This window comes from Equus asinus, chromosome 4 (assembly GCF_041296235.1).
Source record: "Equus asinus isolate D_3611 breed Donkey chromosome 4, EquAss-T2T_v2, whole genome shotgun sequence".
Lineage (NCBI taxonomy): Eukaryota > Metazoa > Chordata > Mammalia > Perissodactyla > Equidae > Equus > Equus asinus.
The window spans coordinates 31,646,126-31,673,692 of NC_091793.1; the positions used below are offsets into that span (position 1 = coordinate 31,646,126).

Consider the following 27,567-nt stretch of genomic DNA (forward strand, 5'->3'; position numbering starts at 1 on the left):
AAGTCCTGTTGTCTCTGAAAACTAAACAGAACATTCTGACCAGACCATTTACAATTTTACTACACATCAACTTTCCTGTGTGGCATTTATTTGAGGAAAGGCCCCCTTGATGTGAGGGACTTGGTTTTAGAAAATTAAATCAGACAGATTAAAGTGACGACCTGATTCAGGAGAATAAAAAGATACACTGTGTGATAGAAGAGTTATTTTTAATAGACTTATCTTCATGGCTCTGAGTGCACAGAGGAGAAAACATATGGGTGGTATTGCTAATTTAGTACCATGTTTGCTTCAGGCTCTATATGCAGCTTTCTAGACTGGGCAGCCAACTCTTTGGTCTCCACTTTTGAATGGAGAGATGCTGTCTGACAGACGTACGGAATAGTCAACTGAAAATGAAGTAGCAGAGTTAATGTAGGCGGTTCTCTTCACTGTGGTTACGAGATGGCAGGGGCTTCCAAATTTGCACACCGTACACTGAAGTGGAAGTGGATGCCAGTTCTAAGAGCTCTGTGGGGCAGTCTTGACAGTGAGTATTTCAATTTGAAAATTTTGTTAGTTGCCATAGCAATTGTCACAATTATGTGGTTTGTGTGGTCTTGGTGACACTGAACACCTATTAGAAGTACCCAGGAAGCAGTAGAATTTTACCTTTTGTTCCTTGTGCATACTTACAAAGATAAACAATAACGTGTGGTCAGATTTTAAGTTGAATTAAAAACAGCAAAAAAAAAAAAAAAAGACTTGCTTATCCTTAGGTAAAGCGTGTTCATTTTCTAATTATTTTTTTAAATCAGATTGTCCTTCAGCAGAGAAATTATCAGGAAGTGATTTTTTTTTTTCCAAAACAAGGAGTCCCAGAAACCAAGGTTACAAAGCATCATAAAAGGAAGACTAGGAAACTCCCCTCTTCTTATGAATGTGCTGTGTCAGCATGATGCTGTTCCAGTTCAGACTGACATTTAAACTGAGTCAAAAGTGACTGTATATGTTACTACTCCCTTTGCAAATGGTGCTCATTGTGGCCATGGATTACTTAGTCCCTCAATGCTCTTCCCAAGCCTAGGTTTTGCAGCTGGTTTTTGAAAAACTGTGAGGCATTTGTTTGGCTAAACAAAATAAGTATATTGCAATTGTCACAAAAACTTGAATGCTTATGGCTAAATCTTCACAGCCATCCTCATCTTTGCCGTAGGATTATTACTTTTTTACCTACCGAGTATTAATTCTGAAGTTAAAGTACAGATATAATAATGATAAAAGTATGAGTGCCTTCTTTGGGTGATTTTCTTATTTGTATCAGCGGGGGGATAGGGCTGGCTCCAGTCTTTGGTTGAACTATATGACATGGGGATTGAAGTGCCTCCACTGGCTTGCAGACTTCATGAGAGAAGGGGAAGGCGGCAGTGGTGGCTTGTCTGGAGTTGGGGTGGCTGTGCTTGCTCGGATGGGAGAGTAGAAATTGACCACCTCTTACTATTTTCAGTGAAAGTCCTTGAAAGAATTTGGGGTGAGTGATTGATAAATGCCATTTCTTACATTTAATACACTGGATATATACACTGATCACTTAAATGTTAGGGAGCATGTCCCAACACGGGAATCTTCGTACAGCTATGCATTTCACTGCCTTTGAAGTTTATTGGTGAAGATGTGTTGTTAAGTGTGCTTTTATTTATTATCAAAAATACTTTGCTCATAAGAATTCTGATAATCAGAAAAAAATAACCAGGAAACTATAAACTCTTGGCAAACTATTTGGAGTGAAACCATTTGCAGTTGAAGAGTCATCAGTTTTATAGTGTGGCTCTTCTATGTACTTTCCTGCTGGAAATATTGAGGATTATGGAAACGCTAAATTTTTATTAAAAAGAAAATAGTGTATAGTGAGATGAAGACGCAACCAATGCCTTCAAAATTTTATTAGATACGTTAAATAGTGCATAAAATTAAGAAAAATAAAAAACCCCACAAAGCAGTATTAGCTTCATAACAAATTGTGCTTTTTCATTTAAATATTTTAAATTTAGTTTTGAATACGTCATTCTTGCCGTTCAAAAAAAATAAGAAGTTATACAGTAAAATGTGTCTTTTATATCCATGTCTTTTATTCTGTCAGTTTGACCCTAGGTCCAACCCTCTGGATAACAGATATTATTAATCCTGGAGCGTTCAGCTAGAATTCCTTTATGCATATACAAGAAAATATACGTATATATTATTTTCCTCCTTTTTACCCAAAAGATGACATAGCATACACACTGTTCTCTTTTCACTTAACAAACACTATTCTGTTTCACTTAATTACACTATTTTCACTTAATATACCTTGGATACTGCTTGATATCAGTACAGGGAGAATTTCTGCCTTCTGTTTTTAACAACTACCTATAATTCCATTATATGGATATATGACTACTTATTTAGCTAGTTACATATTGATAAACATTAATATATTTCCAAATTTTTTCTTGTACATGCAGCATTCCACACATCACTGGTGTATATCTTGGATTTCCTAGAAGTGGAATTGCTAGGCTGAAGGGTATATACATTTGCAATTTGTATAGTTATTAGCACATTGCCCAATTTATCCTCGAATCAGCAATGTATGAGAAAATACTTTTTTTCCTCAGAGGCCTATCAACAGAGTGGTTAGCTAAGTTTGAGTTTTTGCCACTCGAGAGGTAGAAATGGTATTCTGTGTTTTTTTTTCTTTTTTTGCTGGAGAAGATTTGCCCTGAGCTAAGATCTGTGCCAATCTTCCTCTATTTTCTCTTTTTTAAGTATGTGGGGCACTAGCACAGCATGGCCGATAACAGAGCTGTGTAGGTCCATGCCTGGGCATCGAAGCCCAGCTGCTGAAGCAGAGTGCACTGAATTCAACTGTTAGGCCACCAGGGCTGGCCTTATTCTGTGTAGTTTTAATTTACATTTTCCTTTCTTATGGGTGAGGTTGATTATCTTGTCACTTATTTAAGAGTAAATTTCATTTCTTTTCTCTGTATTTCTAATGAGCAATGATCCTATCAATTTATCTATTAGAGAATCTTGCCCTTTGCTGTGTCATATGAGTTTCAAATATCTCTCTCAGTTTATCTTTTTTAAAACTTTGTTCATGATGTTTCTTTGTGTGAATTAAAAAAAAATTTATGTGACCAAATTTACCAGTAAAATAATTAATGATTTGGGGATTTTGAGTCACAAAAGGTTAGACAAACCTTCCTAACTCCAAATTTACAAATAAATTGTTTCAAGTTGTCTTCTTATTGTTTTATGGTTGCATTTAAAAAAATTTAAATGTTTGGTACATTTGGAATTTATCCTGGCATGTGAGGTAAGATGTACATATTACTTTACTTATCCCTTTTGCTCCAATGATTTGAGATGGTATCTTTTTTATATACTTGATTCCTGTATAAATCTCATATACTTACTTCTGGGATTTCTCTTTTGCTAATGGACCAGGGTGATACTCTTAATTATTTAGGTTTTTGAAAATATTTTAATATCTTTTAGGGCTAGTCCCCCTCTATATTTTTCTCACTAAATTTAGCCTCAGGTGATGTAGCATAAAACTGTTGGGTTTTCATTGAGATCATCTCAAATTTACAAGTTAATTTAGGATGAATTGACTCATTCACGATGCTGAGCCTTCCTACCCAATCACATGGCCTTTCTATTCATAGAAAGGCTGTTCTGTGGCCTTCAGTACTATTTTACGTTTTATTTTTAACAGGTCTCACACTTTTCTTGACAACATTATATTTATGTATTTTATTTTTTCTGTTGTTATATATGGATAACTTTTTTCCCATTAAATCTTCTAACTGGTTGTTTGAATATATAAAAACTACTGATTTTTGCACATTGATTTTGTACTTGATTATTACTGAATTGTCTTATTGTTTGTAGTAGTTTTTAATAAAATCTCTTGAATCTTCCAATTATACCACCATGTTGTCTACAATCGGTGATATTTTTACTCATCTCTTCCAATTTTTACACCTATAATGTTTTTCTCTTGGGTAACCATGTTGACTTACAACTGAAGCACAATGTTAAATAGTTAAATCGTGGCGTTAGTGGATACGAGGCAACACAGTGATAGCATTTCCATGAAAGCCAGGAACATTATGATGGCTTCGGATTGAAGTAGATACATTTTATCATGATAAGATAGTCTCCCTCTATTTCTATTTCATTCAATATTTTCTTGATTGTTTTGTTTATTTGTTGTATTGGGAAAGGGTGATGAATTTTGTCCAATACTTTTTCAGCCTCTATGGAGAGATCCTATGATTTTTTTCTTTAGATTTGTCAGTATGATGAACTGCATTCATAGAGTTTCTAGTATTGAGCCATTATGATCTCATTTGGTAACGATTTTTTTTTAATGTGCTCCAGGATTCTTTTTGCTAATATATTATTTAGAATATTTGCATCATTATTAATAGTGTGATCAGTCTCTTGTTAGTATGATCCAAAAATGTTATCTATGTGATTGAATTTTTTAGACTTTGTTAAAGTTTTCTATTTGCCCTTTTTGAAAAGAAAGTATATTCTCTATTTTCAGGGTATGGTGTTTATAATATATCAGTCACTTATATTATATCAATAATGATATTTAAATCATTCTATCCTTATTTATTTTTTGTCCATTTGATTGTCATGCACTGGAGAGATAAATTGAAGTCTCCCAAGATTAGCATGTTCGTGTTTATTACTGTTTATATCTCCTGTAATTTCTGCTATATGAACGTTGGTGTTATGTTATTTGGTGCATAGATATACTTAATTGTAATGTCTTTATTGGGAATTGCACACCTTGCTATTATTAAGTTCTCTTCTTTGTCTTATTTAATGAGATTTGTCTTGACTTACACTTCATCTGATATTAAAATTATGACTTCTGCTTTATATTATTTACCTTTGTTTGGTAGATCTTTGACCATTCTTTTATCTTAAGACTTTATCTTAGATTTTTCTTTGTATTTGGCATAAAGTAGGGTTTTACTTTGTGATTTAATCAGTAAAAATTTTCCTTTATATAGATGAATCAAGACAATTTACATTTAGTGATACGACAGAAATGTTGGGCCTTAGTTTTGCTATTATTTTATAACATGTTTTTCTTTTATAACTTTTTAAATATGTCTATTACCGCATGGTCTGTTTGCCTTGTCTGCTATTTGATCTCAGTGTGAAATTTTGTTGGGATTTAGGGAGGTTATATTTTTATTTTAATATTTTCATAAGTGTATCTTTACATAATGCCATTAGTCCTAATCTACTTTAAACAGAATCTGTTTCCTCTTATGAACAATGAGAAAGGTAGCTTGTTTACTATTTTTCCACATCTCTCTCTTTCATTCTCCAATTTTAGTCAATTATCTTTCTTTTCTTTTCTTTCTTTCTTTCTTTTTTTTGCTGAGGAAGATTAGCCCTGAGCTAACATCTGTGCCAATCTGCCTCCACTGGGTTGCTGCCACAGCATGGCTCACAAGTGTAGGTCTGCACCCAGGATCCTAACCTGCAAACACAGGCCACTGAAGCATAGCGCACTAAACTCAACCACTACACCATGCTGCTGGTCCCAGTCAATTATCTTTCTTAATGTTTTCTTTTGTAGAGTTATATATGCTTATAAATCAGTTTTAAATTATAGCATTTAACTCTTGGCTGTTGCAGATGGAAGAACTTACAATTTCACTCACATTCTTTCCCTTTTCTCTCCTTTTTTTTTAAGTTGAGTTATTTTATTGTCAGGTATATGCAATTTACATTATGTTTTTTCACCATAAACTGCAACTCCTGTTAGTCTTAACTGTAAAGTTAAATACATTCCACGGTCACTACCAGTCCTTTTGCTGTAGTTTCTCCAGATCATCTTGGCGGGCTGAAGTTTTTCCTCTAGTAGTTTCCCAGAGAAGTGTCCATGAGAACAGTACTCCATGAATTCTTGCATATTTAAAACATCTGTAATTTTTATTCTTGAGGTTCACTTTGGCTAAGTATAGAACTCTCAAATTCACCCTTTCTCTGTGGAGTATTTTGCAGGCATTGCTCCATTGTTTCTGGTATTGATAATTGCTGTGACAAAATTTGATTCCAATATAATTTCCTTTCTTTATAAGTAACTTCATATCTTTACCTGATGTCTAATTCTTTATTTCAAGCATTTAGTAATTTTATTAGTATAAGACTAGTTACTGAATATTGTGGGTCAATTTTTTTCTGTCATAGCACAGTGTGCCCTTGCAGTATAGATTCCAATCTATATTTATTTATTTATTTTATGTGTGTGTGTGTGTGTGTGTGTGAGGAAGATTGTCACTGAGCTAACATCTGTGCCAGTCTTCCTCTGTTTTGTGTGGGATGCTTCCACATCATGCCTTGATGAGCGGTGCTATATCGATGCCTGGGATCCAAACCTGTGAACCTCAAGCCACTGAAGTGGAGCACACAAACTTAACCACTATGCCACTGGGCTGGCACCCTCAAATCTATATTTAAACAAATTTTTCTTAAGTTGTAACTTTAAATATTCATTTTGTTAAAATTTTCTAGTTTTGTTTTTGGGTTCTCCCCTGTATACAAATGTTGGATCTCTTTTGTCAGTCTTCCATTTCTCCTATTTTTCTCTTTTCACTCTTTAGTTTCATTCACTTTGTTTGCTTTCTTACCTCTATGTTCCTTACTGTGCTTTTGCTATGTCTATTCTCCTTGATCATTCCAACTTTATATTCACTTATAGTATGATTTTTAGATTCTACTTCTTTCCTGACTGGAGTAGCATGGGTGGGGCTGATGGGGAAGGGATCAGCATGTAGGTGAACAGAGTAGTAGAGGATGAGTTTGAAGAGTCAAGAGGCAGGTACATCATGTAAGCCTCAGGCTATGACAAGGAGTTTAGACTTTATTCCAAGTGTGATGGGAAACTATTGGAGGGTTTTAAGCACAAGAATGACATGATCTGATATGTGTATTAATAGGATCACTGACTTCTGTGTAGAGAATAGATTGTAGGGAGGTAAGAGTAGAAGAAAGGAGACCAATGAAGAGGCTACAAGAGCAATCTCAGTGGCTTGGCCAGGGTAATGGTGTAGAGCTGGTAAGAAGTGATCAGATAGCAATTTCCCTTTTCCTCCATACATCACATAGTGTTATGGCAAATTAACCCACATATTTTTAAACACACGTGTGCATTTACAAGTAGCTCTTCAGCTGAAATGTATGTGGCCTGTTTAGGTAGCATTCATTCATTTAGCAAACATTTATGGATGACTGACTTAGTGCCAGCACAGTTCTAGGAACTAGCAATGCAGTGATGGAAAAGCTGCAGCCCCTGCCCTCAAGGAATCTGTAGTTTTGCAGGTGAATATAATAAAAATAACTAATATTAAGTGAGCAAGCATATGTTCTAGGTAATGTTCAGAGCTTTTTCCACACAATATCTCATTTATTCTTCACAACTTTGTGAGGTTGGAGCTATTTTTACCCTTACCTTACAGGTGAAGTTATTAAGGGTAAGAGTGCTTAAGCACCTTGCCTAAGTTCTCACAGCCAGTAAATGGTTGAGCCAGATTTTAGCCTAGGCTAAACAACTGAGCAAATAGATAAGAAATATGAAGAAACATGGTAGAGAAAATGGGGTAAATGGGGAAAGCCCCTCTTTCCCTGAGGATGTTTGAGTAGAGACCTGGTGCACGTGCAGGAACCATCCACACGAGAGCTAAGGTTAAAGCATTCCTAGGCAGAGTGAGTAACAAGTATGAAGATTTGAGAACAGAAAGAGCCTGATACGTGAGGAACAGATAAGAAGTCTGGATGGTTGGAGCATGGGCAAGAGAGAAGAAACTGGTACAAGATGAGACTGGAGATCCAGTTATGGATTGAAAGGGTACAGTGGAATGGGAGAGACCAGTTAGGAGGTTATTGCAAGAGTCCACTTAGGGGATCGCTTAGATTACATAGTGGCAGTGGAGGTAGATGGAAGTGGACGGATCTGAGGTAAATTCTGGAGGTTGAATTAACAGTACTTGCTAATGAAGTTGATAAGGGGAATAAGAGAAAGGAAGGACTCGAGGATAATTCTTAGTGTAAATGTGCAAGAACATCTGAACATGAATCTATTACATGAATTGATTAAAAATAATTCAGCCTTAGATGTTTGAATTAATATGTTGGGAATGAAGATGGAGTCAGTTGGAGGTTAATGGGGAAACAAACATTTATTAATTAACTAGCAGACAGATACTTCACATAGCATCTCTTTTATTGTGTATAATATTCACTCATTCAACAAATATTTGCATGCCAGGCAATGTCTTGGGTACTGAAGATAGAGCAATTAGGGGGAAAAACACAAAAACCTCAGATTCTCTGTTCTCATGAAGTTTACAAGCTGGTGGGAACTTACATTCTCTATTACTTGTATTACCTAGGTATTATTCCTGATTTTTCAGATGAAGATTCAAGGCATAGAGTGTGTAAATGATTCGTCCAATGTCATATGAAGGGATAGGAGCTAGACTTGACTGTGATCTTTATTCCTTTACTTTGTGTTGAAAACACAATATCCAGACATGGACCTAGATAGCTATCCATATAACAAGATGTAGATAATCTAGGAAATTGAAACTTTTTCTATTAGAGTGTTTCTGAATTTTTTCTTTGTTCATTCCTGTTTAATTTAAATTGATATTTAAATTTGGCATTTGCAATTACAGGATGCTGATAACAACCTTCTCAATTAGGACTGAAGAAGTGTGTCTAACATTCTGGAAAACACACCACCCAACCCCCCAAGGTGCCTGAGTTTATGTAAAAAGAGAGATTGTCTTCGCTGTCAAGGTTTCCTGCCTCTCACTTCACTCCCACAGCTGTGTGTGTGAATATTCAGAAGCAAGGTTGGAGGTAGGAGTCAATTACTTTGGGCGGGTTACTGTATCTGGGCCGTTCACTCCGGGGTGGAGGCAAAACACAGTATAAGTAAAAACAGAGATTTCTGAAATGTTTGAGTTACTATTCTGAACCTTCCAATATAAGACACATTTATTATGAATTATCTTAAATTCAACTTTAATGGCCCCTAAATTGTACATAAAATACTAGCACAGAAGCAGTCTCTGTGCAGGTAAATATCATTAGTGTGTAAACAGGAAAACTTCTTTAGCTTCCATTTCCCTCTGGGTTTTCTAACAGCTCCATCGGTCCTTTTCCGCCTAATGCAAATGCCAGCGTGCTTTTCTCTTTGACTTCTCCACTGAGCCTCCTGTGTGAATAGCTGGATTTTGACCTGCCATTCCTGAACAAAACAGAAATGCTAGTTCTTTGCTGATGGGAAAGCTTACCTGCCATCTGCACATGCTCTTTCTGGCAGCTCCTCGTGATCCTTCAACTCGCAGGAAATCCTTAGAGGAATGAAAAGGACAGGCCCACCCCCACAGCAGAGCGAGTTCCCAGCTGAGTCACATCAGTGGGATGAACGCTGACACCTATATTGACAGGGCTGTTTCATACCCAAGAGCTCCTGCGAATGGCACATGGCTGCTTGGAGCCTGGCACTCCCCCACGTTGGGGGGTAATTTTACCTCCTCAATTTGTTCTTGTAGTTGGAGTGGAAGCTTCGCTCCATCCAACTAACCTTTCTGGATTAAGTGGCGTAAGTGAGAGGAGTGGGAGAGAATACCTGTGGCCACTTGAATTCTGAGAGGACCATTATAGGAGCCTGGCCCTGTGGCCTGCTCAGTGCTACCACCCACACCCATCTAAACAGCCACACCCTGAGTGGCCTGGTCCCAGAGCAGCTGTTTGGACTGCTTGTGTGGCCATACCAGCCCTCAGTAAGAGACAGCCTGCCAAACCCCGGGAAACTTGGAGTTTAGGTGGACTTACTGCTTTCCCAGTAGGCCCTGGGTAGAAAAAAGATGTCGGGTGACATGTGTTCATGGTAGCCAGTGTAATGCTGGTTTGAACATTTTCTGTTTTTGCCAGATTGGTTCTCTGACCAACTGCTTTTTATGAAGATTTTTAAAAATTAAATCTCAGCTGTAACTCTAAGACAGAATAGGGTATAAATAATAAATAAGTAAATAAATGAAAGCTCTCAATTCAAGAAAGTCTACAAATCACATTGTTTACTTAACCAAATATATTAACACCACTTGCCTTTTCAAATAGGTTTTATACAGCATGCTTTAAAACAGACTGGCACTTGTTTTCAAGTTGGAAATGGGCAATTAGAGGATTGGAGATTGGGTGTAGTTTCTTGGTGTCAGAGAGACGTGTGTTTAATGCCTGCTCTGCCTCCTCCCCTGTGATCCTGGGCAAGTTACTGAATTTTGCTAAGCCTCAGTTTCCTAGTCTGGAGAATGGGGATAATTGTTATACAGCACTTGTCACATTGGGTTATGGGGGCACTAACTGAGATCTTGCATATAAAATGCTTATCATAGTGCCAGGCACATACAAGGCTGTAAGTGAATGTCAGAGGTGATGTTGTTAACGAAGCAGGTAACACTACCTGTGATGGGTAATTTTCTGTGTCAACTTGACTGGGCTAAGGGATGCCCGGAAAGCTGATAAAACATTATTATTGGATGTGTCCGTGAGGGTGTTTCTGGAAGAGATTAACATTTGAATAGATAGACTTAGTAAAGAAGATTGCCCTCACCAATGCAGGTGGGCATCTTCCAATCCACTGAAGGGCCTGAATAGAATAAAAAGATGGAGGAAGGAAGAATTTGCTCTCTGCTTGAGTTGGGACATCCGTCTTCTCCTGCCCTCAGATGTTTGTGTTCCTGGTTCTTGGGCCTTTGGACTCAGACCAAATTATACCACAGGCTTTCCTGGGTCTCCACCTTGCAGATAGCAGATAGTGGGACTTCTCAGTCTCCATAATCATGTGAGCCAATTCATATCTATATCTGTACATATAACCATATCTATAACTATGTCGGTATATCTCTCTCCTCTTGGTTCTGTTTCTCTGGAGAACCCTGACTAATACGCCACCACTATGCTGAATTTTCCCTATTCTGTATAGATTGATAACCACTGAGAGAGTACAACTATTCAATGATTGGGAATATGAGATTTTGGTCATTAGATCAATTTAAAAAAGAAAACAAGAACTAGATCAATGAATATATAATGTCCTTCACAGATGTATTTATAATGCAGCAAATGGAATTTAGCAAGGGTTTGATTAGGGATCAAGATATTTATTAGTGAAATACTCAGAGGTATGAAAATTAATTCTCTTGTCAGGACCACTTATGTTCAACAAACTAGACGTGCATGTGTGTGTGTGTGTGTTTGCTTTACTCATACTGTGAATTTTTTTCTTGCAGCTGATTTGGAGTGATGACTCTAAAGAAGAGATAAGCTGCATGTAAGTGTGTGTTCTCAGCCATGGGTAGAACGGGGTAAGGATTTCACACAATTGCAGTTTTTAGGATGATTTTAATGTCAATAACAAGGAATGCATTCTCACTATTGCCACAGTGAACACGGTTGGAATTCAAGAGGCATTTAAGGAATAATAATTAATTTCTATATTGATTAGGGGAAAATCTACTTAATGTTTGAAAACTTAAGGCCATGGAAATTTACTGCATCCTATGATATCAAATTTACCACTTAATAAACTTTTCACTATAAAAATTTTCCTAGTCTTTTTTTAGTCCTTCTATAGATAATTTACATTTTTGAATTCTTTATGAACATTCAGAATTAGAAACTTAGCCAAAAGGCCGAAAAACGTGCATCTGAAAGAGTAGATTCTTTGGAAAAGGAATGAAATCAAAGTTATCCAGCACCACCACTGGTACCACAATTTGCAAGAGCTGATAAAATTCTCTTTCCTTTGGCCGAAATTCATCTCTTACTAATTGTACAATGCCAGATTGGTATCTTCGCTCTCTAAGAAACCCTCTCTCAATTCTTAGCACTTTATTGGTATAAATCCATTTTGACTCTGGCATGTTGCCAACCAGTTTGACAAATGCACAAGTCTGAGTGAAAATACTCCAAGACATTGGGAGATATTTAAATTGCCTAACATCCACTAGTGGATATTTCAAAATGTCTCTCAACTTTTGATTACACAAGTTTAACTGACCAAGTCAGGGAGTAATCATCTGCCACTTTTCACATTCTCACAAATTGAGAATTGACGTTTTATGCTGAGATATTCCTGACAAACTTTATTAGTCACTTTTCTCTCTAATAAGTCAAAAATATCCTTTCAATTAAATGACTACTTGGAGATGGGGACTACCAACCCGCAGACCCAGGGAACTTGTGCTTTATCTCTGTCACTGTTATTTAGAGGAAAAAAACCTTGCTGGAATGTTTGTTGAGAAGGATGTACCTATGACACTGCTGACCCAGTCTACTTACAACAAATACTAGTGAGAGTTTCCAGGTGTGGGAAACGTTAGCCATCAGACAATGGGCCAAGGTGCCCTTCAAGGAGGGGAGCAGCACTGAGGGTATAAGAATGATCCAGAGCAAATTATATTTTATGCCCTTCCTTGCTGCCCTCCATTGCCTGAAATTTTATAAAGATGACATCAGATTAGACCAAAAGTTAAAGCAGCATAAACGGGGGGGGGAAATAAATCACATATATGAATGGGTAGGATTACTCTATTCTCCATACTCCCACAGGTTTTTAAAAAACTTATAGTTTACTATAACACATTTCACTTTATAATTATCCAAGTTTACTTGCCTATCTCTTCTGTTTCGTAGCATTTCAAAATTCAAGTGGGTACACCATGGCCTTGTTTGCTTTTTTTTGTCCTGAATGTGGTTCAGCACAGTATCTGGAGCTTTAGTCATGCTCAGTAAGGGTTTATTGACTGTGTAGGAATTGAGGGGGCAGTACCTTCCCTTTGCCCTTTGCCCTTTGCCCTTTGCCCTGGTCATTGTGCAAGTCAGACATTTCTTATAAGATTCTCTTTATAATTACTACCACCACATATCTACAACCTCTTCCTCTACTTCATCAGATGTTCCTCCCCGCTCTACCCTCTCTGAAGTTACTGTCAAGCTGCCATGTATGTCAGGGCATTTTGAACCATCAGACCAAATGTATTCACCCAAGTTTGCCATATTTTAGTGGAGTAGACTCCAAGATTTGGGATAAGGGGTGAAACCTATGGCTTGTATAAGATAAACTGGTAAAGAACAATTCAGAAGGACAGAGGAAATTAGCTTTGCAACGATCCGTTGGTGAAGTGATTGACAGTGGGAAACCAGTTAGGGAGGCACAGAAACAGTGAAATCCTAAAACTGAGAGAGATAAAGACAGAAATGGATGTGCAAATACACATGCACACACACACCTGAGCATTCCAGTTCCAGGACTGAATCTGTGAGCATGTTTTTTGACTTGGCCTCTTCCTGTTCTTTTCTTTCCCCTAGCCTTTGAAAAAGAGCTGGCTCACTTGTGCTTTCTTTGCAGGAATATTTTTCAAGACATTTATTAAAAAAATAAAGATCCTGCCAAACACTATGAGTTCCTCAGAGATAGAAATCACACCTTCCACCTATAAAGTGTTTACATATAATTATTATCAGTGTTAGATAGTGGTAAGAGATAGACATCTAGATAGAGTCTGGTCACTTATATGCCAAATAAGCAACTGTCAGCTGCCACATGAGCTGCTTTTTTATTCTTTTAAGATCACCTCATACTACCTCCCTGCCACAGCTATTTCCTGTGACCCTTTCTCCTTAAAAAAGTCTTTGTGAAGGAAGTGGGGGTGGGAGGAGGTCAGGTCAAAAAGGGAAAAGGTTTCTTTTATGATACAGATTTACAAGTAATACATCTTCCGATAAAGCTGTTTATTTAAGGATAAAAGGGTGCATGGACATCTATGAAATGTGAATCTTGCGTAAATGAATAAATAGTGACATGTGGCTGCTCTGACTAGGAGTATCATCACATGTAATGGAGAAAGAATTCCTATTGTTTTGAAATAGGTTCATATATGTGATTTTAAAGATTTATTACGAAGTACTTTTTCATAGGAAGAAAATGTTAGCGTTCATTTTAGAAATTTTATTTTGATCAATTTTATTATTGCTTAATTTTTATTATATTTAACACAAATATTTTATTGGAATAGAAAGAAAGGAATATGTGAGCATATACGAAAAAGCAGTAAATTCTGTAATGCAAACAATAATGAAAATATTACCACATATTAATCTTTCCTAGATGGTTACCAAATAATTTTCATTTTAATGCTTTAAGACTACAGTTCTTTTCAAGTAATTGAGACACTCTCCAATTCTAATTTTAAGTGATCCTTCTGTCACTATCCAAAGTAACAAACATCTAAACATCCTCTGCAAACATTTGGTGAAGTAAGTAGAATTATATGGGAAAGGGGGAAGCAAGTTGTTACACAGGTCATTGAGAAGTGGTGTGGAATCTCAACCGGAATACAGTGACTCATAATTTGTAATTGATTATGATTTTTTTAATGAACGGGAAAAAGTCAAATTAGGGATTTTACCAACATCAACGGACACATGGAACACTTCCTATGGGTTCTAAAAACAGTAACTGATATCAGAATATGTCCGTGCAGTTCATTTTCAACTCGACTCTCACTTGCTACATCAACATCTTTGGTACTGATCAGTTAATTCATCTTAATGACCCTGACAAAGAGGCACTGAAATGTCCTCAAACACTCATACCCTTACACCCTCCCCCCCGAAAAACAGAGGTTCAAATATCTTCTAGTCCAGCACCTTCAATTTAGGATCCAGAAATTCTTATGTTTGAAAAATACTACTTTATTCTCAGACCATACTAAATGTATTAAAGCAAGAATGATGATTCCTATAATTTTGAGAGACTTTACAAACAACAGTGTTTAAATAAAAACTTCCAGACATCCCTCAGTCCATCATAACTACAGACAGGTACAAGGACATACCATTTGCAAGCGCTGAGGTTTTATTTGACTTCAGTTCAACCTTCTGGTTTAGTTACAAAATAAGATACCAACAGAAGCAGTAGCAGTATCAAAAGCTACCACTTTTTGGGTGCTTACTACACGCCAGCCCCTCCCTGCACGCAAACTGCGTAATTTTCACAATGAGCCTGTGAAGTTGGGGTTATTAACCTGATTCTACAGATGGAGTCAGAGATTCAAGAAGGAGCAAAGCTGAATTTGAACTGAGTTCCATTTCACTTTAAGCATGGGATGTGTGGTTTCAGAACTGTGGGTCTAAAACAGCAGAGGCAGTCATGCCCTATTTACTGGGATATTTGTGTTTTAGCCAAGTTTGTTATAAAGTGCATTTTCCCAAAGGAAACTCTACTTTTCCAATGATTTATACTATACAATTTGAGACTGTTTACCACTACACAAGTTTTATGAGGGCTGGGACCATGTCTGTTTTTTTTTTTTTTGGCACAGACACAGCACCTGGCAGATGGGAGGTATTCAATAAATATTTGTTAAACGAATTAAGTGTGGAAAAAAATTTTCAAGTATATTTAGTAAAAGCATAGTTAAGAATTCAGAAAAAAATTTAGTGTGCATTTTAGTTTCAAGAAAATGTTTTTAATAAAACAAATATTACTCAAATATGGTTACATATTCAAAGTATTGGTAAAATTCTTTGCTATACGCTAAGTAAATAATTATTTCTGATAAATCAAATGTAATATATATAAGGAATTTGGATATCATGAATACCTGCTTTATGATTTTCTCCCATTATAAAGTCATTAAGTCTTAAAAATTGAGTGAGCTCAATGTTTTCATCAGCTTCAATTTATTTGAACACATATAACTTCAAATTCAGAATAAATTTCTTTACTCGCCACTGCCATTGAAACTTGCTGACTTTCCTTTGCTTTGGTAATATTCTATAACCTTGTAGGTAATCAGTGATTTACACTCTGAATTCCATCTTTTTTTATGTTGTGTTATGTGTTCTTATGTTGTGGTGTGTTATGTATGCTTTTACATTGTGCCACCTTCAGTTTTTGGTAAATATCTTAAACTCAGGGATACTATAGTGTTCATCATTGTATCTTTCATGTTCAGCATGGCATCTGGACTACTGTAGAGACTCAAGAAATTCTTGTGGAAAGGAAAGAAGGAAGGGAGTGAGAGATGAAGAAGGGAAGGGAGAGGGAAGAAGAAGGGAAGAGAGAAAGGGAAGAAAGGAGAGAGAGGAGAGGAGGAAGAAAGAAAGTTAATTAGTTCTTGGATTAGAAGAGATAAAACCAAGGTTCAACAATGCTGAATTCTTGCTTAGAAAGAGAGATCTACTGCAACATCTCCTAAGAGGTTTATATGTTGAATAACTACCCAGGGCCCAACAAGTGTAGTCCATTAAGGAATGCCACTGGTGGCTGAGATTTGTGTCCTTACTGATGCTTCATATAGGACCAATTGAACCTAGGGAAGTGATCATCATTGTCTGACATTTCACTACAACCCATAAACTGCTGGTTAGCCAAATCATTCAGATGACTGTTACTACAAGAATACATTTATTAATTAGTGGTGATATCCTCTAGATTCTCCGGGTTCTAGGGGATATAGTGAAGTTTTTTACCAGTTCTGTTACATTAGCTTTGACTTAGTGTCACAGACTTACACTACATGAAATTTGGTAATACTTTGTTCCTATGCATCTTAAATACTCTGATCTTTCCAAACTTGAACTTTTGTGTTTCTTATATTGCTGATACTAGCAAATATAAGAAAATTTTTCAGAAAAAAAGACCAGAAATGAAAGCAGAACACAGGGTCTGTGACAACCAGTTCTAATGTTTCCACTAGTCAGAGAATCTTTCTACTCCTCAAAGTCAATTTATTGAACACCCAAAGGATGAACTGTATTAAGTTCTTAAATAAGAATAGTCTTCAGGACTATAGTGTGCCAGCTAAATACTTATTTTCCATGTCACTCAGAAAGGGAAACACAGGATGCCTTTCTGAACAGCTGATTAAAATACTTAACACTAATTCACCTTTTATCTAAAGATGAAATAAATTGAATGGGGAATTACTGAAGAGCTCTTCTCTAGCTGAGATTATGCAAATATCCAGTATTCTTATTCTTACTCTCAGGGTGAAAACAAACAAAAGGAGAAATTATTGAAGAATCCTTTCCTCAAAAAACTCCAAGTAGTAAGTAAATTATATATCATTTTTTGTTTATCCAAGAGTCATTGATTGAGTGCCTGTTATGTTGAATGGGGATGTGGGACAGGGACATTGCAAATTTCATAAAAGTGTCTGATGCCCCTGTGACTATAATAAGCTTTTTAAACATTTCCGTCCAGAGGGTGCTATGAATTTTCCTAACAGAATAGGAAACGACCATATCACCTGCTCTCTCCATGTGTAGTCAACTAGTTGAGCCTATTTTTGATTGCTTACCAAGTACAAGATGCTTCAAGCATTATCGTTTCTGAATCCTTGATTCATTCCAATCATCTGATATTCCTAAACTAACCAGGGAGTGTGATGTGGTGGGAAAAGCATGGTTTTTGGAATCAAATGGATTACAGTTTAAATTCCAGCTTTTTTACTAATTAATCTTTTGGGTAAATTACTTAACTTCCTTAAGTTTCGGTTTTCTCATCTATAAAATAGACCTTTTTTCCCCCTCACAGAGTTGACTAGAGGATTAAAATAATATATGTAAAGTACGTAGTCCAATTCGTGCCATGTACTAGTAACTCAGTAAATGGCTCTATCTTCCTGGTTCCCTGCTAAATTTGGGAAGGGGAGGGCCAGGAGGAGAGAGAAACTCAGAAGAAGTGAGAGGGAGGCACTTATATCGTTGAAAACTCTACTCCCTGCTCTAGCTTTTGAGGTCAATGTGTCTAGTGATTGTGCATTTTATAACATAGTTAAAGCAATTATTCCCTAGTGAGGTTGATTCTTAAAATCCTTGGAAATAGACCTGGGCTTCCAGCTTATATTCTGATCTAAGATTGGCATCAAACTCAGATTCTGATTCAAAAGACTGTAATGGAAGCCCAGAAATCCATGTTTTCATAATACTCTAGATTTTGTTGTCAAGCAAGGCTGGGAACCGCTGAACTAAGGTGATGTCAAAGGCTATGATGACAAGAGGGGACTGTCCAATTCCCAAAGAGCTCATGCTTCTGGGATAAATCCTCAGGACTTAGTGAAACAGAAGCGTATGTGATTTTGTTATTGTGATAGTTAATTTCATGTATCAACTTGACTGGGACACCCGGTGCCCAGCTATTTGCTTAAACATTATTCTAGATGTGTCTGCGAGGTGTTTCTGGATGAGATTAATGTTTGAATCAGTAGACTGAGTAAAGTAGATTGCCCTCCCCAATGTGGGTGGACATAATCCAATCGCTTGGAGGCCTGAAGAGAACAAAAGGCAAGGTAAGGGAGAATCTGCTCTCTTTGTTTTCAAGCTGAGACATTGCTCTCCTGAACTCAGACTAGAACTTACACCATTGGTTGGCTCTCCTGGGTCTCAAGCCTTCAGACTTGAGTGGTTGTAGAACGGATGGCCATTACCTGGCAGAATTTGAGTGCCAAGACCAATTTCAGAAGCTGAGGCTTGCAAATGCAGGATTGGGAAAGGTGATAGGAGCTGGGAAGATGAAGTTTCCGTCACCTTAAATAAAGAAGCTCCAAATGGCCTGGCATATCTTCATCTTACAGGTGGCGGAGATCCTAGTGGAGAGAAATGAAGTCAGGAAAAACTTCCAAAATATTAGAGCATGGCAGAGGAAGGACCAGTAGATTATCGTGAGCATCTTATAGTTTGCCATTTAAAGAGATGATGGTGGGCTGCACTGTCCCCACCCTGGTGCCACAGGGAAGTGAGGGGTGGGGTGCACAGGAAACCTGTCTTTCAGCTCCCTACTCACTTAGATTTGCTCATCTAATAGGAGGCTACTTCACCTAATGGCTTCCTCTTCAGTGAGTCTCTGGACCACTGCTGAGGTCAAACATGGCAGTCCTCATATGTTTTTGACAACTCTCTTTCCTCCATGCCATAGAAGAGCATCACATCCCCAACTGTGCTCAGAGGAGTAGATGTTCATAGGTGTGGCATAAAAGGAAGTACAGCCATCAACCACGTTTGGGAAACAGTGGGTTAACAAAGAAAAACAAGTTGCTTTACGGCAGGTTTTCTCAGATCTTTTAATAAGTTAGTGTGCATTGTGAATCTGCAAGAAACACATATAGTTTGAAGAACTTCCCCAAAACTTTTGACCACAGTTGCTGTATTAGTAAGGAGTCTCTTGGTTTTTAAGTGACAGAAATCCAGCTTCAACAGGCATAAGCCATAGAGGGAACTTACTGGCTTACAGAACCAAGTAGCCCAGGCATGGTTGAATCTGGAGGCCTCAAATGATGTCATCAGTATCTGTCTATCTCCATCTATTGGCTCAGCTTTCTTCTGGGTTGGCTTCATCCTCATGAAGTCTTGCTCTATGCAGTGGTCCCTGGCAGCAGCAGGCTTACATTATGCTTATAGTTAGAAATTCCACTTTGGAAAATATCTCTACTAGAGAACAGAACATATTTTAAGTGAATTGTTTTTGAATTTAGAAGTATTTAAATCATAATCAAGTTACAATAATGAGATATAAAATGTAATTTTTGAAGACCTTGGTTGTTGGTTTTCTTTTTTTTTTTTTGGTCAGGAAGATTGGCCCTGAGCTAACATCTGTTGCCAATCTTTTCTTTTTACTTGAGGAAGACTGTCCCTGAGCTAACATCTGTGCCAGTCTGAAGACCTTGTTTTTATATACAAGTGACACCTTATGGTACTGGTGCATGCTGGTTTAATATATCATGAAACTGCTTAATGGAAGCTGTCCCTCAGAAGTATTAATGTGTTTTAGAACTCAGTTTGCTTCTCAATTCCCTGAAAGTGCCCTACCCCAAATTTACACAGTGTTTTCTTATTGCTCCTAAAGTCATTAAAGGCCACCTTGGGTTAAGGAAGTAGGTTCTCAATACATTAAGGTGAACATACGATTTTGTAAACTATGTAGTATAATATTTAAAATGGAATCTTTAAAAAAAAATCTTAAGCTATTACTCTCTATAACTCTGACCATGAAGATTGAATTTGAATTTGAATTGAACTATTTTTTAATTGAACTTTGTTAGAAAACTACAGAAGATATACCCATCTGGGAACTTTTATTAAACATCAACTTTAATGCAAATTTATGACTAGACTCTAGAAATATCTGACTGTGAATCACAGGATTCTTCATTAGTGCCCCAAATTGGGTCTAAATCATCAACATCACATCACGACACTAGTGGGAATTGCTGAATAGTCAATATGAAAGAGGCTTTCCTTTAATTGGTCAACTAGTAATCATTTTCATTTTGAAATGCATAATGGTAATGACTTTATTTTTACATATGGGATATTTTGGGGGATTTTGATTTTGATTTTTCTAACCTAAGGAAATTATTCCAGCAAGTTAGAAATTGAATTTCCTGGAGATGCTCATTTCTCTTCCTACATATTTACTGTGTCCTTATGGCCAGCTAGGAAAAGAACTGTAATGAAAGCAACATCATTTGGAATTTTTATAACTGGAATCTCAAACACGTTTGTCACTCCATTCCATGATGCGACTTGATATTCACCGATCACAATATCTTGAGGGATTTCAAGATTCTTCAGCAGTTTCTGAATTATCAAAAGTGATCATACTATGCCTAATTCTAAAATAACAACTGAAAACTATTTATTTTATCGCTTGAAAACCAGCTATTCACAAAATATACATATGTGTACCTTCTTTGATTTATTTGATCAAACAGATCACTCTACAAGATAGAGTTGCCAACAGACTTCTTTGTCTCAAAAATGTTGGAATAAAATGCTTAAGCATTCTTCCACATCAAAAGATCCTTTTAGGTAACAGCTAACATTAATCAACAAGTGCTCTATTCAAATGATCTCATTTAATCCCCACGATGACTTTACAAAAGAGGTAGCACTTTTTTAACCCCAATTTTACCGAGTTGGAAAACTGAGGCATGAGGAGGTTAAAAGTGTCTAATATTTCACATAACTTGTAAATGGCAGAGTTGGCTAGGCAATCCAACTCCAGAACCAGTGATAATGACCACTGTAAATATAGTGATTGATCATTTGACCTGTGAGCAGAACATTGCTTGACAATGTTACCTAAGGCACAACAAGAATTGGAACATTCAGATTTATCTCAAATGTAGGAGAGCCCTACATTCAGCGCATGTGCACAAACGAACTCGTGCGCACACTCACACGCACACAATAAGGATTGCCTGATGGTTCAGCACATTTGGTTATTGCAGGGCTTTTGTTTTCTTGACTTGGGTTAAAAAGACTTTAACAAAGTTCCCATAAATAAGAGGCCAAGTAAATAAAAATCTCATATTTGTACTGTTACACTAATAAGCTTAATAACAATAATCCACAAACGTCTGCAATCATAAAATAAAAACTTCATTACCATTTCAATGCAGTCACTACAAATCCTCAGGTTAGCCAGTACACCAGCTGTGTCCTGGTGCTTCACAATACAAAACAGCAATTCATTCCAAATTACCGCTCTCTGTTAGTGACTCTTGCTCTCTGGCTCCCATCCCAAACACTCCTGCTGTTCAGGTCTATTGTTTCCCCTCACTAGAAGCCTTTTATTTCCTGGGAAAGCTTGAAGGATTGTCCCAATGAACAACTAGGCTAATCTTCTAACTTCTGATTTCCCACTATATGTCCTCCAATATTCTGGGCATACTCGGCCTTATTTTCTCTCTATCCAGTGGCATTTCATATATATTTCTAGAAGGTGTATAGAATACTTCACCCAAAGAATGAAACTGAAGGAGTTAACAAAGCTCATGCTATTTTGTGGCTTTGTAAAATGAACCAGTCCAAGATTCAGATAATGAGCTTTAGTCTCTCTATAGGAGCTGTGGAGTTGAGAAAACTCTCTCTCTAATTCCTGCCATGGGCCTCTAAGTCATCAAATTCCTTATAAAATTACAGAAGACTTCCCTCTGAGAGTTTATGGCCTTGGAACAGCAGGTTAAAAACCAGATTGGTGGAAAATGAAGGATAGTCTTTGAGCCACATGTAACACATATACCAGCTTATAGAAATTTTATGCTACTTAAGAGATCATACTTAACAGGCAGTTTATTTTTATGCTGCAAAATACTTATCTATTCCCTTTCATCTGGAACTTAAACTTTTCACAATCCCGAATACAAGTGAGGAGAGGGAATGCGAGGATATTTGATCTTAGCCGTACTGATGAGATATAAGATTTCAGGAAAACATTGTCTTTTGGATTAACTCTTCCAGTGCATAAACATAACCAAGAAATTTGTTTCTTCTAGGATATGGAAATCCAAGTCTATTCACTGTCAAAAGAGGGGTCATTCAAATATTTCCTCTATTTATCATTTCTAATCAGGTGCTAGAAAACATTGGGAAAAGTGAACTTTTTTTGTATTATCTTCTGTTTTGTTGTCACAACCCAGTATCTTGTACAGATGACCTCACGTTGTTTTCCTAGGGACTTGGGCTTGGTGATCTGTTTATAAAGCCTCTTCAGATCTTCATCTGGGAGCATTTTATGGAGCAGGTGGATATCCTACTGCTTGGAGCTGTGAGCTTGCTTTGGAGACCATCTTCCCCTTGGAATATGGCAGATGACTGAGAAATGAGGTGAACCCTGATAGTGTGGACCACAGATAGCTTAACTCTTTGAAGATATGCCTATTTTGACTCCACCTATAAGAGAGCACTACTCTGCCTGCTAAGACAGAATGGAACTCTGCTGAGATGGAACATGACAGCCACTCATAACACCACACATCCTTTTCCAAGCAGCCTGTTATACAAATGAAACATTGTTCTCACATGGCAAATTTACAAAGGCAGAAGGTAAGAGGGTAGAAGAATCTGTCTTCAGGGTTCCATTGTACATTAGAGAGATAGCTATTGGGGAAAAATTGGTAATAGACATGGTAAGGGGTCATTTTCATAGATTGGATATTTCAGAGATAGAGCCCTTCTCAAGGGCTGCTTTTGAATCTTGACAAGAAGTTCACCACAAAGAAGTATAGGCATTGTGATAAGAAGAATGTCAATGGGACGCCCTGAAAAGCTGATTCATTTTAAATAGAAAAGCTAAGGGTGAGCTAACCTATTACTTATTACTTGATGTAATCTTCTCTTTGGCAGTTAGCAAACAGTACTTGACATATTTTCCAAGATACGAAAATAAAGTGGATCTGTTTATGGAGTTCCCCAGTTGATCTACACATTGTGGGTTATTTTAACAATTGGTTTCTAAAAAAAGATTTAGGACAAATGTAGGCATTCTTTGGCATGTTAGAGTCATCACGGAATGTCTACATGAACAACTCTTGGCACCTGAATGCCTATTTTTAGGAGACCGCAAGGAATGAGTTGTGGTCATTTTGGAGACATCCTTGAGGCTCCTGGTAATTCCTGGATGATGGCTCTCCTCTATGAATGTGAACGCTCAGAAGCAAGATTCAACTTAAAGAACTGAAAACTTGTATTCTGAAAGTACCACCTTGAACCTTGTTTCACTATTCCAATATGTTGTATTATATATAGCACACCACCACAAACTTACTATACTCACATAGATGGTTTACACAGGCTGGGTTCAAAATCACCATTCCTAAAAGGGACGAGGAAACTTTACTGACTCTGAACACCAGCAGTCAGGTGGCTGTGTCGTGTATCAGTGTCAGCGCATGACAGAAGTCAGATTCTGGAGGCAGGACAACTTGGAACAGGGATTCAGTCATATTTGATGGCTCCAACTTGTTACGAGGTATGACATTCAGTACCTTGTGTAGATACAGGGTAGAGATTCGGGTAGCTGGATGACTTTTTCTGGGATAGTTAGATACAGAATTAAAAGCTGACAACCCTGTAAAGGAGGCACACCCCTCAATCAAACTCTTCAACAGAATATATGTATGTGTATATATATATATACACACACACACACACAAAAGATAAAATATTTTTTTCAGAAAATACCTACATACTTCAAATATATTACATATCTCCATGTGCATTGCAATTATCTAGGAATAGTTCATAAACCAACCAAATAAAATCTATACTAATTAGAAATACACAGTTTAATTCAGAGGACAGGATATTGTAAACATAAAAGTAAGTGAGGCAACAGAACCCTTTTTGAAGGCAACCTTGCTTTAAATAAGCAAATAATGTTGATGTTTTATACAAGATAGGATTACATTCAAATTTCTTGTTCTCGTGGTAACATCTAGCAAGTCGCTCTATAGTTTGATATTTGCTTCATTCTTTACATTTCTCTCTTCACATGCTATCTCAACTTATATTCTTAAAATTGGTGATAGAGACCCTCGTACACTTTTCATTCTGTCTTCTTGATCAATAGATTTTTTTAGAGGGATTTTATTTTCCAAAGGCCAGGTGAGTTGCTCTGTCATTAAAATGTCGTTTGATTTCTAGAGATGATTTATTCTAATTTGAAAATCTTAACTTCTCAGAAACTCAAGGGTTACTACATTGATAGCAATTATAGAAAGGAAAAAGTGTAGATATTAAACTTCTGCTAAAGACAATTTGGAAGTTAGAAGTGAAGGCAGAACTGGAAATGGGGCTCAGAGCAAGGGGATAATTAAAACCACTCTGATTAAATTCAGCATATTGAAATATTTCAACGAAATGAGAATGATCATTCACACCCTGAGGGAAAATTGCCATTCCATTCTGGATGGAATTCCTATTTTTGAGAACTGCAAATTTGCTAAAGTAGTAGATTCGTCCAAAATTAGCTTGTAAAATGTTTGCAATAAGCAACATCTCCAAATCATGGTCAAATGGCATTTTGCACGGATATTCAGTGACAAAATATCTTACATAGGTTCAAGTACAATTATGAAAATGTCTTCTATTTCTTCAGGGTTTTATTACCGTGTTTTACAAATTTAATATTGTATACTGAGCTAATATGAGCCAAAAAATAATAGATTTCTATGTCTGGCAAGGATACCCAGCCTCCATACTTGAGAACCAAGGGAGGCTGTTCTCAAAAATATGTGAGATTTTTCACCCAGTGAAACATTGCTAATGCCAACGTTGACCACCAGCCTCATAACGCAGCAAGTCAAATGAGAACTATTTATTAAATGCCTGTAGTGTGTGAAGCCCTGTGTGGTAATGATTAAATGACACAGCATTGGTTTAACAAAAAAGAAAAGGAAAAATATCCTAGCACAGTGGGTGACACATAGGAAGAGCCCAATAACAATTAGCTTCTTTCCTGACTTTTAATAGCAGAGTGGGAGTTGGGATAAAGACAAATGGGAAGAGATGAAGTGGCATTCAGTAGAAGGCCCTATGGTTTGAGGTGTTCTCAGTGTCAAGGATGGGGTACTCTCTCCTTCAGATCCATTGCTGAGTCAAGGTGCAGGTCTACAACATGGCCAGTTTGGCTGAGAGGTATATTGGAAGCAAAGCTTGACTTCTCTCCTGGGAACTGAATCCACAGTCTTGTCCTCTCTAGTCTTATATTCTAATAGGGCTGGAGAACAATACAAACGACTGGTGATTTTGGAAATCATCTTTAAATTTAACACTTTGTTGGACAAATCAGTGAAGTCCCTTTCCTCCCAACAATTATACTTAAGTGGCCCACTATGCTTTCATTTGACAGAATCTGTTGGAAAATTAGTTGGGTTGTTTTGCATTTGTACAGTTCAAGGTAAATCCCAAACAGGGTCATAAACTGCAGAAATTTTCAAGCCTGCACAGCCCCCTGATCTTTTAAATAGTCTCGAGGGGCCCCAGGCCTCCGTGAAATCTGAATCCAACGTGACTAATTTGAGAAATTCTCACTCTCGTCTTGCCTTAAAGAGGATCCAAAAGCAGTGAGTCAGTTCCTCTGGTCCCTGTTAGGAATGAGTCTATTGACAGAAGGTTCTTTATCAACAACAATGGGATTGTGCCTCAACAATAAAACCTTTGGTTTGTTTTTCCTCCACAGATACGATGAATTTGGATAGTGTGATGGATCATAAAGAGACAGAGTCTTCTTCCCTTCCCCTTGAACTGAGTTGATCCTGACATATTTTGGCAGTAGAATATGGTAGAAGTGATGCTGTGTAATGACACTCCTTGGAACCCTGTGAGAAGCCCAAGTAAAATGAAGAAGCCACGTGAAAGAGAACCCAGGTACTCCAGTCAACAGCCCCAGCTGAGCTTCCAGCAACATGTGAGTTAGCCATCTTGGACTCTAGTCTTGTCTGGCTTCTGGAGGAGTGTGGCTCCAGCTGACAGCACTGGAGCAGAAGAACTGTCTAGCTGAGTCTAGTTAACTCACAGCATCTTTAGGGATAAAATAATGATTATGGTTGTTCTATACCACTAAGTTTTGGAGTGGTTTGTTATGTACCAAAACCCATACAGACATTCATACTCTCTCCAAGTTTGCTTTGAGGCCAATAGCACTTACTTGTAAGATGTCTGGCTGGGGGAGATTTATGTTTTTGAAATAGTTTTTCTTAAATGTAATTGCTTTGAGTGGATAAAAATCAAAGTTGGGGCAAAAGCACCAGACATACTTAAATCACTGGAAAAGGGATGAAGCTAAGCATTGTGAAGACAATGATTGGTGTTGAGGAAGAGATGTCTTGTGTGGGGGAGGGCCACATCGATGTCATCTGGTCACTGTAGCATGCCAGTACCCCCTAGGGGAAGCTCTTGGATTTCAAAATTCTGCCCAGACCTTCTGAGCTGCACAAGTAAGCTTTCATTCTTTTATTATTTTCATATTGAATTAGAAGCTCTTTTACATAAATATAATTTTCTTCAGCATCTGTTGATTTTTTTGGACCATGAAATTTAGCAGGAAATTAAAAGCATAAAGACTTGCATAGCATAATGCTGAGTTATGCAAGTTTGAAATAAAACTTTATCTAATTCTGTCACCAAAATCTGTTTTTTAGAAGCATAAGGCCTGACAAGCTCACATTACTCACATTCACATTTGTGAATGCCACCTCACTCTCCTCCTGAGATGATTCTGTTGCTCACCAGTTTGATGGGCCAGTAGAAAAACGCATTTGCCAATAGCCTGGGTCAGGTGCCAGCTGCTTTTGGGCTCCTGTGATTGCCATGTCCCTTCTGGAGAGGCCAGGTTGCCAAGGAAGTAGCAGGAGTCAGAACTGAGTCAAGGTCAGGAGACAATAGTCATGGCATCAACCCTAGTGGAAATTAGCAGAGTTCACCGTGGGATGCAGGTATTAGGTACCAGGCCAAGAATGTGACCAGAACCATTCAGGCTGGTGTTAAATTTTAGGGCCCTCAGTTTTCTATTTATCCTATGGCAAAGCAGTTAAATTCCGAGAAAAGCAACTGGCTAGTAACATGATGAGGTTATTTTTGTGCCCACTTAGAAGCAAGAGTAAAAGGCAGGATCTCAATTAAGGGTGCTGGTCTTTGGTGCAGTACATT

At 37.3% G+C, this 27,567-nt stretch overlaps 1 long non-coding RNA gene across 1 annotated transcript; it reads left to right on the forward strand.

Moving 5' to 3' along the window:
- Nucleotides 1-474: 474 nt before the first annotated feature.
- Nucleotides 475-26,473, forward strand: LOC139045164 (uncharacterized). The gene is made up of 6 exons (XR_011503045.1): nt 475-529; nt 8,733-8,919; nt 11,358-11,398; nt 17,124-17,183; nt 22,592-22,962; nt 26,099-26,473. It is a non-coding gene; the product is annotated as an uncharacterized lncRNA (long non-coding RNA).
- The last annotated feature ends 1,094 nt before the right edge of the window (nt 26,474-27,567 follow it).